The following is an 11,681-nucleotide window of genomic DNA, read 5'->3' as shown; positions in this document are numbered from 1 at the left end:
GAGAATATCATCTGGCCCTGGTGAGGTGTCATGACAAAGAGAAAGGGCAGATTGGAGTTCATGATAAGAGAAAGGGAGGTTGTAGGACTCCATACTCCCTGAACGGAAGTCCAGCACCCTTGCCTCCTCTATCTCCTGTTGTCCGGCAAAAATTGGTGAGCTAGTACCTCTCTGACTGACTGCCGCAAAGGCAGATGCAAAAATATCGGTCACAGCTGCAGGGTTACCAACAGGCTCACCATTAGACCTCAGCACGGGGGACCTGCCTTAAGTGAATTTTCCCGAAACCTTTCGCACTCTCTTCCACACCTGAGATACTGGTGTCTTTGAGTTTACAGATGACAAATAAGCCATCCTAGAATCATGCCTAGCTGTTTCAGTACCCAATGGGCCTTAGCCCACGCCCTTCTGAACTCGACAAGATTATGCTCTGCCCTGCATCTATGATAACAGGAGAATGCTAAGTTCTTAGCACGTACAGCAACGCTGCATTCCTCATTCCACCATGGGACAGGTCGATAGTGGTATGTGCCAGAGGTTTTAGGAACAGCATGAAGGGCAGCTGAATGCAGAACGGAGGTAAAGAATGAAACAGCCTCATCAATATGCGGAAACTCTTCAACTGAGACATTAACAGAAATCTGAGAAGAGGAAAGGGACCAGTCTGCCTTATCCACCCTCCACCTCGGTAAACGAGAACAGGGACTAGATACTGCTGCAGTAAAGAGGATGGGAAAGTAATCACTTCCATGGAGATCCTCCCAGGTAAAGTCCAGGAGACAGGAGAGCAGATAGAGAGGTCAATTGCAGTAAATGAACCCGTTTGGGGGTGAAAATGTGTTAACACCCCAGTATTGAACAGGGCAAGATCCTCATCCTCCAATAAGGACGCCAACAAACTTCCACGTTGGATAACAAGACAGTCACTCCACAAAGAGTGGCGACCATTAAGGTCCCCCAAGAGAAGAAAAGGCGTAGGTAACTGGACAAGAAGGTTCTCGAGTTCCAACCTACCGACTGCTGTGTTGGGTTGTAAATATATGGAACAAACTGTATACCAATGGTGGGCATACAATCCCACAGCAACACACTGGAGGTCAGACTGGAGGTGAACTGGTTGATGAGGGATGTCAGCCCTCACCAAAACAGCACTACCTCCTGCAGGACCCTTGGTTGGTGCTGAGTACAAAGCATCGTACCCAGGTGGTGCATGAGGAGTGGCAAACCACACAAGAGTTTCCTGGAGACATACACACAAAGGGGAATAAGTCAGGAGGGTCCATAGCTCCTCCCACTTACCACGCTGCCCTCGACAGTTCCATTGTAATATACTGGCTGAGAATGCCATAGCACCTATTGTGAGGATGGAATCAGGATAAGGGGCGAGACAACCATGCCTCCCCGAGTGGGTTTGGATTGATGCTTATGTAAGCCCTTTGGATGAGCCTGTCCAGCACCAGAAACCTGCACCCTCTGTCTAACATCCGAAGGCAAACGTGAGGATGAGGAAGTTAGTTTTACAACACTGCTTCTTGGAGTGTTTGTTTGGAAGGAGGCTTGGGGGCCGACTTTGGAGATGTAGGATGGCCAGTACCCTCATCACAAGGCCCAGAAGTGAAAGTAGAGTCCAAAGGACTCGAATCATTTGTGGAGGCCATCCTATGCTTCAGATCTGAAGCACCAACGAGCTGTCCAACAACCTCCCCAGGTGGGGACTGGACCAGAGGTGAACCATCAGCTTCAGCTGTCATCTGGCTAGATCCCTCAGCTTGCTGGACAGAGGGAACAGGAGAGGTGTCAACAGAAGGGTCAACAACAGAGACCTTAGGTGGCTGGTTTTCATGTTCAGAGGAACCTGATGAACATCGGTGACATTTGTCAGGTATAGATGGAGCCTCGGTCATACTGGGTATGACGGGAGAAGGAGTCCAGTCAACTTGGACATCTGCCACCACCACAGAAGTGTAAAAGTCGTCAGCCACCAAAGTGGGGCGGAAACAGTCAGAGCAGCAGTCGGGCAAACATAATTCTCACCAGCAGTACTAACCATGAAGACAGCATTCTGCATATCACAAGTTGAAGGAATGGGTACTGGAATGGGTCGATGCTGCCTCTGAGATACAGGGCGATGCAATGGTATTCTAGAAAGGACAGAAGCATAAGTAACCCTGGCTGAAAGAAGAGAGTCTGGGCTCTCTTTTTTACTTCATGGAATGGAACCCTCTCACGTGTACGAATTGACAATATCTCCTTTTCCAGGCAGTATCTTGGACAGTTTTCAGAGGAGACAGCATGCGGACCTCCACAGTGATAACATTTAAGGGGTCCTGTACAAACACCGGTATGGCTTGGTCTGCCACAGGAGACACAGACATCAGGAAGTCCAGCTTGGGAACAGTGACAAAATCTACTAACATGGCCATAGCCCTGACAGTGAAAACATCTCTTTGAGGATGGAACGTAGGGCTTCACAGGAAGAGATAACCAAGCAAGTTTCACAGAATCAGACAATGTTAATCTATGAAAAGTCAGGAAAAGCATTGGAGTTGGTGTCAGAACACTCTCAATCATCTTCTGCACTCTGTAATCGTTGACAACACCCGAAGACCTTGGTTCCTCCAACAACTGAGTCTCTGGGTATCGAAGCGGTTCCTGGGAGTAAATGACTCTCTTACAGTGGTTAACCCATCACGTCTCGAGCTATTTTGCACCTCCGACACCCCCTAATCCCGAGCTATTTTGGATTTTTTTTTTTTTTTGGCTAAAACTTCCGCTTTTGTTGAGAAACAAATGAAAATCACTAAGAGCTTACTGTGGTCCATAAGTGGTTGGAACAGGTGAGGTCCCCCTTGCCAGGCATCGTATTCTGTCACTGACGTGTGAGGCGCTCACGTTTTCTATGGTAGGTAATTTTGGGAGAAACCACAAAGAACACCCCTACATTTATTGAATTTGAACTAATAAACAATAAGAATAACAATATAATGGATTTCAATGACATATATATGAAAAATAAGCATTGTACCTTCGCGCTAGCATAGCGAGTTTGGTCGAAGTGGTAACATGCTATGTGCTAAGTTTCTTGTTTCAGTCAACATATCATTTTTTCTACTTGTATACTACTGTTTCAATGCCATTTTACCATTTTGTACTGTATGTAAATGTTTTCAGCTGTTTTCATTCATTACGATGACATGTAGCATAAGTATAGCGCACATCTGCTTACTCAGCGCACTCGCTATGACTCGTATCTCAACATACCATATTGTTTTATCACTTTCATAGTACTGTTTTCGTTTTTCATTGAACCTTTCCTCCACCACTGTAAATGTTTTCAATTATTTACATTCATTACGAGAACATTTAGCGAAATGCTAGCGCATATTCACGTAGCAAGCACAATCTCTACCACTCGTGTTTCAACTTCTACTTTATTTCTTCACTCCCAGTATACTTTCTTACATTACACCCGTTTACACCCTATATTGCATTATACATATTTACAGGCCTTATTTTTTCAACTGAGCGTCAGAATATTGCACCAAAATACCCTCGCAATGATTGTTTCGACTAAGATAATACTCATACACTTACATACTAATTTTCCACTTATATTACACCCGTTTCCACTTGTATACTCCTATTTACATATTTACGGGCCTTACTTATTCCACTGAGCGTCAGGAAATCGCATCTATATACACTTGCTAGGAATATTTTGACTTAGAAAAAATTTCAGCCCTTACAAAACTTTCAACTTATATTACACCCATTCGCATTTTTCATACAAATATTTACATATTTACGGGCCTTATTTATTCCGCTGAGCGTCAGAAAAGTGCATATACATACACTTGCTGGGAAGATTTCCACTTAGAAAATATTTATGCCCTTACAGATTTTTCCACTTATTATAAACCCGTTTCCACTTCCGTACTACTATTTACAGATCTACGGGCCTTATAATTACACTGAGCGTCTGTTTGTCGCATTTATTTCTGAGTATCAGCGTCATATCGCATTCATACCATATCAGAAGTGCATCGAGGTGTGATGCTCACTGAAACAAAGGTGAATGCAGAGACCCACATCACACTCAACGCACTGGCAGAGGGTGTCTTTTCTCTGAGTGGTGGGTCTCACCCGGGAATTGCTACACACATGACACCTGCGTTGGGGCCTAGGTCTATTTGGCTGGGGAGGTATAGGAGTGGGCAAATGGAGGACGGATATTCTCAGGGGAGTTTGGGCGGTAGGGACAGTGCGTGTGCGGTGTTAGGGCCTTTCAACCGCATACCAGGCAAAAATCTCACGTGTGAACTCCCTCGCAAACCCTTCAAAGGTTTCCTGAACTCCTGTCATCATGGCGTGCAGGTGGTGGCAATTTAGGGCAGTTATATCTAGCAAGTGAAAGAAGAGCTTCTTGTGCTTCTTGTACCACTTTATTGTGGTCCTGGCACACTCAACAGTGGATATCGTGGAGTCTGACTGGTCCACCAGGCGCATGTTGATGCTGTAATCAAGGGCACATTCAGGTTTCCATATGTGGCGCCTGTTCTCGCTCCGGTAATCCAGACTCTGTACAGGGCATCAAGGGGTGGTGAACCGTGGACAAGAGGCTGACTTCTCTATTGTGGTTCCACACTGCTGCTAGTATATTGTTTGCCTGGAAGAAGACAAGCTCATTTCTGTCAAGTTTCCGCCCCACTTTGACCATGTGACGCCGGTTCACCTTCACGGTACCACAGATTCCCGTGTCATGCCTGTGTAGATAACGAGCGAGAAGAGGGCTACTGTACCAGTTGTCCAGGTAAAGGACGTGACCACGATGAAGGTAGTCTTCTATCATTGTCTTTACCACTGCTCCAGACAGTCCAATACTCCGATCTTCTGTTATGTCTGTCTGTGCACCTATGTACAAGACTATGTCTTGCACATAACCAGTCCTACAGTCACACATAACAAAGATCTTGAACCCAAAATGGTGCCTTTTGCTGGGTATGTACTGCCGAAATGAAATATTGCCTCTCCACAACACGGGACTCTCGTCTATGACGAGGTCTCTATAGGGATAAGATGAGGAACGAAATGTTTGCCTCAGGTGATCAAAGACAAACCTAATTCGCCTCATCTTATCTGTGTCATTTGCATTAGCAGGATCATCAGCATCGTAAAAGTGGAGGCGACTTAGAATTTGCTGAAAGTGATTACGGATCATGACTTTGCCAAATATTGGTGTCAGCATAATTGGGTCCCTTGACCAGTATGCCAAAATTCTGTTCTTTCGTACAATACCCATCACAAGTTCCAGGGCAAAAAATAAAAACATTTCTGCAAGGGAGTCTGGGTAATCATATTTGATAAAATGCCTGCTCCTTGTGCCCAATCTTTCACTCTCACGTCACTGGCTGCTAGCAAAACGGTTCATCTGGTCCACTATTTCCTCTACAAAACCCTCACTGAAAAAAAGGTGGAAAAAATCCGGCCTGGTGGAATTAGGGTGAATTCCTGGAGCAGTGCAGCCAGTGCACCCCTGCTCAGTGAAGGGGTGAATGATAGGAGAAAAATCACTCCCATCCTCCCAATTCCAAGACACAAATCCCTCATCCCCCTCGTCGCCTTCGTCTGGGTGGGTAGGAGATGCTGGTGGGGGAGGTTGGGGGGGAGGGCTTCCCCTCTCGCACTCCTCTTCCCCCCCCCCCGTGGGCAGCCACCTTGTCGTGGTGGGGGGGTTTACGTGCCCCTGTGATCCCACAAGCCTGCCCTGGGATGTAACGACATCTGGCAGGGTCTCCCATGCAGGTAGGGTTGTGGGTGAGAGGTCTAACTAAGCGCTGCCCAAAACGTAGGTTACCCATATGGGTCATCGGTGCCGCCCTTCAGAGGGATCGCCTCGGTGCTGTCCTGAGTTGGTTGGTTGGGTGTCTGGGCTGGGGGGTGTTGGGGAAGGGGGTCTTTGCACTGGTTGGAGCAAACTTTCATATCATGGGGTGTCCTTTTTGGGGCACCCTCTGGGGACAAGGTACCCCGCTTCCATCAGACCGCGCTCGGTCCCCTCACTCCTTGGTAGGCGGTTTCCCTTGGCTCCTGGTGCCAATTTATGTTCATCACTGTATATATGGATACACTGGACATTTCATTAACCACTCGTGTGGTCGGTGACCAGCCGCATGAGTCGGCATTAATTGGTCACTCTCTGGCCGATAACCCTGTACCCTCCAGGTCATCTGCCAAAAGTGCGAATCACGATGCCCTTTCTATGTAGCTGTTACCTGGTGTTTTTGTGAATCACTCTTACACAAAATACATAATCCTCAAAATGGATAATGGTACTTCCTTCCGGAACCTGAATTGTTTTCAGATTCACAGGGGTCTAGTTACGGCATGTGGATTTGCCCTCAAGGTCTCTTTGCAGGGAGATGGTTCTCTATTGTTAGAAGCCAGGAATGAAGAGGAGAGCTCACGCATCCAGTCCCTAACTATGGTCGCTGGTTATCCTGTATCTGCCTCTCGTCACTTGGTCCTAAATCAGTCCCAAGTGGTTGTATATTCTCATGACTTGGTCTCATATTCTGATTCTTCCCTCTTTGAGGGACTGGCTCCTCATGGAGTTGTAGCAGTACAAAGAATAATGAAGAAAGTTGATGGGATTTTAACCCCCAAGCCCACTCTTATCTTGACATTTGATCGTCTTACTTTGCCAGAGGTCATCACCGCTGCATGTTGGAAGCTTAAGGTTAAACCTTATGTTCCCCGACCTAGAAGGTGCTATTATTGTCAAAGGTTTGGTCATGTTCACCGTTCTTGCAGGTGGGAAGTGTCTGGCCTTCCTGAGGTTTGTGGAAATTGTGGTGGAATTTCTCATGGAATGGATGATTATTCTCAACCCTCTAAATGTTTGAACTGTGGAGGAGCACATGCAGCCTCCTCAAGGGATTGCAAAGTATACAAGTATGAATATGAGATTATTTCTGTCCGAACGAAGGAGAAAATTTCCTTTTCTGAGGCAAAGGCCAGGGTAAGTGAGTGGTTCATTCGCCCTGGGGTTACCTTTTCTGCTGTGTTGTCTCACCATAAAGCTACCCTGCCATCACACAATGCACCATCAAATTCTCGGGGTTCTACTTCCCGGCCTTCTCGCCCGGGGGGTTCCACTGAGGGAGTGCAGCCTGGAAGCAGCTGTGCTTCCTCCAGGGAGGTGCCTCCTGTCTCTGGGGGGTGTCCCCTCTGCGGTGGTTCTTCCAGCGTCTGGGAGTGCTTCCCCCATCCCAGTTCCTCTGGTTCCTCCTGTGACAAATACCCGTGTTGATGCTACACCTTGCTTTGATACATCCAAAACTGCCGATGCCTTTCCTGTGCATCCTTGTCCTGACATATCCAAAAAAAAACAGCGTCTCTCATACTCCTGTATCGGCTGCTACTCCTATACTGACTGCTGCTCCTGTACCATCTGCCCGCTCTGCTACTGTTGTTCACTCTTCTTTACAGTGTGGCACTACAGTTTCTAATGCTTTAAGTTCTGGTGCAGAGATGGAGGTTGCATCTGTCAACCTCAAACGAGTGAGGAGTGAGGAGTTTTTGGGTGACTCCCCTCCTTCTAAGGTTCAAACTTCTGTACCACATGAGGATTCTGAGGGGGCTCTTCACTCGACAACCCAGCCAGTGGTGGCGTCTAAGTCTGTGGGTGTTCATGATGGCCCTTCTAGGATTCATGTCCCTGCCTCTTGCTCAGGTGTGGTGGGGCCTGGGTCTTTAGATACTCAAAGAGCTCAGTGGCTTGCTCTCTCTGATCCATCACCCAGCAGCCAACCTTTGGTTGATTCGGTTGGGGGGGGTTCGGTTGGCCCCGAGTTCCAGCTGAACCCTCACAAGGGTGTGCAGATGGGGCACGTGGGTCTTACAAGAAGGTCTCTGTGCTTCAGACTCCTTCTGGTGATGGGCAGGACGTGTCTCAGGGTAAGGGTACTTCCACCCATGGAAACACTAAATCTTCATTGTCTTCTCGGTTGGTGAAGCAGAACTCCACGCCTAGGATGAAGGGCTTTCACTCCCTTCCCAACGAGGTTGCTACATAGCTTTGGTGTTTCTAAGCTCATAATATTTAATACTAATCACTATGGCTCAATCAGTACCAATCTGTCTTCAGTGGAACTGTCGAGGTGCCATGGCAAGTTGGGAGGAACTGCAGTTATTACTCTCTACTCTGAACCCACTATGCTTCTGTCTTCAGGAGACAATGGTGGGGGACAGACAGTTCTCTTCTGTTAGGGCATATGAGGCCTTCCATGCATCTCCTCCTGGTGGTCACAGCGGGGGATGTGCAATTTTGTGCCGTTCTGATGTCCCTTATATTTCCTTTGAGATTCAGTCCCCTTTCAAGTTCTAGCAGTACAGATGCACGTTGCGAGGTGCTATACCATCTGTTGTCTGTACCTTCCACCTTCAGTTCCTGTTATACAAGCTGATCTGGAAACCCTTATCAGCCAACTTCCACCCCCTTTCCTACTCCTTGGAGACCTTAATGGCCGCCATCCTTTGTGGGGTGACTCACTTTCAAATCCCCGGGGTGATCTTCTTGCCTCTTTGGTTGGGGATTTAGATTTGGTTGTCCTAAATGATGGGAGGCCCACCCATTTTCATGTTCAGACTGGCACATATTCTGTCATTGACCTTACCATCCCCTCCTCTGACAGTGCCCTTGATTTTTCTTCGGAGGTTTTGGATGATCTACATGATAGTGACCATTATCCTGTACTGGCCCACCCTACTCGCTCTGTTCTTGCAGCCCGTCTGCCACACTGGTGTCTGGACAGGGCTGATTGGGGTCTCTTTGAGGAACTATGTATATTTGCCAACAGGGTTACTGATTTTTCAGCTATCGATGATGGCGAATGTTATTTTATTAAGACCATTTTCTCAGCAGGGGTTCATTCCATCCCACGGACTTCTGGTGTTTTTTCCCAGAGACCTGTGCCATGGTGGAATGATGACTGCTCCATAGCAAAGGGAACTTACAAAGCAGCTGCTCGTAGGTATTTTGCCAATTGTAATGTTGTTTTTCTAAAAATACAGTTTCGCAAAGCACGTGCTCACTATAGATGGGTCATGAAGAATGCTCACCGTAACTCGTGGAGGCCGTATGTTTCTACAGTTACATCTTCAACTTCAATGTCTATGGTATGGAAAAAGGTGCGCAAGATTTCTGGTAGGTTCTTGCCCCCCTCCCCTCTGGTGTTGTGCCAGATGCAGTAGCCTCTGCTTTTGCAAATCAGTTTTACTCTGTCTCTACAAAGGATCCTTCTCAGCCATTTGCTACCTTTCGTAGGAATCAGGAGAGGCTGGGTCTTGACTTTTGCTCTCGTGGCGGAGAGCCGTATAATTTAGATTTCAGTCTCTCCGTGAGCTCCGTGCTGCCCTTTCAGAGTGTGGTGACACTGCTTCTGGGCCTGATTATATTCCATACGCTATGGTGTGTCATCTACCGACTGATTTACTTCAGTTTTTATTGGACCTTTTTAACAGGGTTTGGAGTGAGGGCTCTATTCCGAGGATGTGGAAGTTGGGTATTGTCCTCCCCTTTCCCAAGCCTGGTAGAGACCACTCCCAAGTCTCCAACTATCGCCCTATCACTTTAACATCATGTGTGTGCAAGCTGTTCGAAAAGATGGTCAATGCCAGGCTTATGTGTTTTCTGGAGAAGGGTTGCTTTCTCTCTCCGTTGCAGAATGGTTTCTGTAAATTATGGTGCACTTCAGACAACCTTATCAGGCTCAAGGTGTCAATCTGTGAAGCTTTTGCCTCCAAGCAACATCTTGTGGCTGTGTTTTTTGACCTTGAGAAATAATGAATGAATGAATAAATGAAAATGTGACATGGCGGTGCAAGAGCAGAGGTCATATGCCGCCGAACACAAACATTAAAACGAAGTCAAAAAATAAATGAATAAATAAATAAATAAAATGATGCATAAAACAAAGTGACAAAAAAAAAAAAACTAAAACGTGGTGGAAAGATTAGGTTAAACAAGAACAACAGTATAAAACACAAACTAAAATATGGTAAAGTCTTACAGTTTGTGGAGAAGGCTGGAACTTAACACAAAGGAGAAGGTGCTTCCTCCCATAGCACAAGCCTCTTCCCCAAGTACTGAAGAGAGAAGATAAGGTCCGTTGTTGGCTCGGCACCCAGAAAGGTACTGCCGCCGAAGGTCCTCAAGACTTGGGCATTCCAAAAGAAGATGCTGCAGAGTCAAAGGAACCAGACAGTCATCACAATAGGGAGGGGGCGCCTTCTCCATTAAAAAAACATGAGTCAGCCTAGTGTGGCCAATCTGGAGATGGGCCAAAGCTGTTTCCCACTGTTGGTATAGTCCCACATACCCTTCATCGCCCAGGTTCTGATGAATGCTGCGGAGTTTGTTCGCCCCTACTGCATCCCACCTTCTCTGCCAACAGAGACGGACAGCTTCTATAGTGCTTGTACATAAATCCTCAAATGGGACATGGTAATGGGGAGAGGAAGGGCGAGAGGCAGCGGCTCTTGCCACAGAGTCAGCACGCTCATTGCCTATGACCCCCACATGAGTAGGGACCCAACATATCTGTACAGAAAATCTGCATCTGTGTAATAAGAAGAGCCACTCCATGATAGACAGGACTAGAGGGTGTGATGAGAAGCCACAAGACAAAGCTTGCAAGGCACTGGCTGAGTCACTAAAAATGGTGAAAGAAGCAGGGGAGGAAACTAAAAATCAACTCAACTGCAACTAAAATAGCTGTAAGTTCAGCAGTAAAAACAGAGGAGGAAGGAGGAAGACTCCCACCACGGCTAAAATCATGGAAAACTACACCAAAGCCTGTCACAACGCATGACTTGGAACCATCAGTATATACAGGGATCGAGCCACTGTGGGCAGAGGCGTGTTCTAAAAAATAAGACAGAGCTACCTGTGTGGAAAGAGAGGCCTTCCTCTCAGGGAAGTAATCACATGGCCGTACTTCTGGGAGGAGCCAGGGAGCCACTCGGGGAACACGCACAGGGCAAACAGAAAAAGGCTGAACACCTAACTCCTCCATGGCAGCCCTCACTCTGTACTGAAACGGTTGTGGATAACGAGGGTGGGTGTTATAAAAGGGGAAAAGAGCGACCTCGGAGACAGCCATACAACTTGGTGAGGAAGGTAGACGGTGAAGGCGGTGCCAACACTGCACCAGTAAGGACTGGCGACGGAGATCTAGTGGCGGTTCATTCGCGTCTACTAATAGACTAGGAATTGGGGAAGACTGGAAAACTCCAGTTGACAGATGGATCCCAGCATGATGGATTGACCTGAGAGGCTGCAGCCATGCCTCAGTAGCAGAAGAGTATACCTCACACCCATAGTCCAATTTGCTCCGTACCAAGGCACGGTAAAGGTAGAGCAGGGTGGCTCTATCAGAGCCCCAATACAGGTGAGATAGAGTCCGTAGGAGAGACGGGGCACGGTGGCAGGATAAACGTAATGCACGGATGTGGGGAACCCACGTCAGTCGTCTGTCGAAAACAAGACCGAGAAACCTTGTTTCATCCACACATCAGACTCTGTGGCCATGTAACTTGAGATTGGGGTCGGGGTGGACACCTCTCAAGCGGGAAAAATGTAAGGCCACTGTTTTTGTTGGGGAGAAACGGAAACCATGCAT

This window comes from Coenobita brevimanus, chromosome 35, assembly GCF_032717465.1.
Source record: "Coenobita brevimanus isolate Jiangsu-jjx chromosome 35, ASM3271746v2, whole genome shotgun sequence".
In the NCBI taxonomy this organism is placed as follows: domain Eukaryota; kingdom Metazoa; phylum Arthropoda; class Malacostraca; order Decapoda; family Coenobitidae; genus Coenobita; species Coenobita brevimanus.
Note: the sequence above shows the minus strand (reverse complement) of the source record.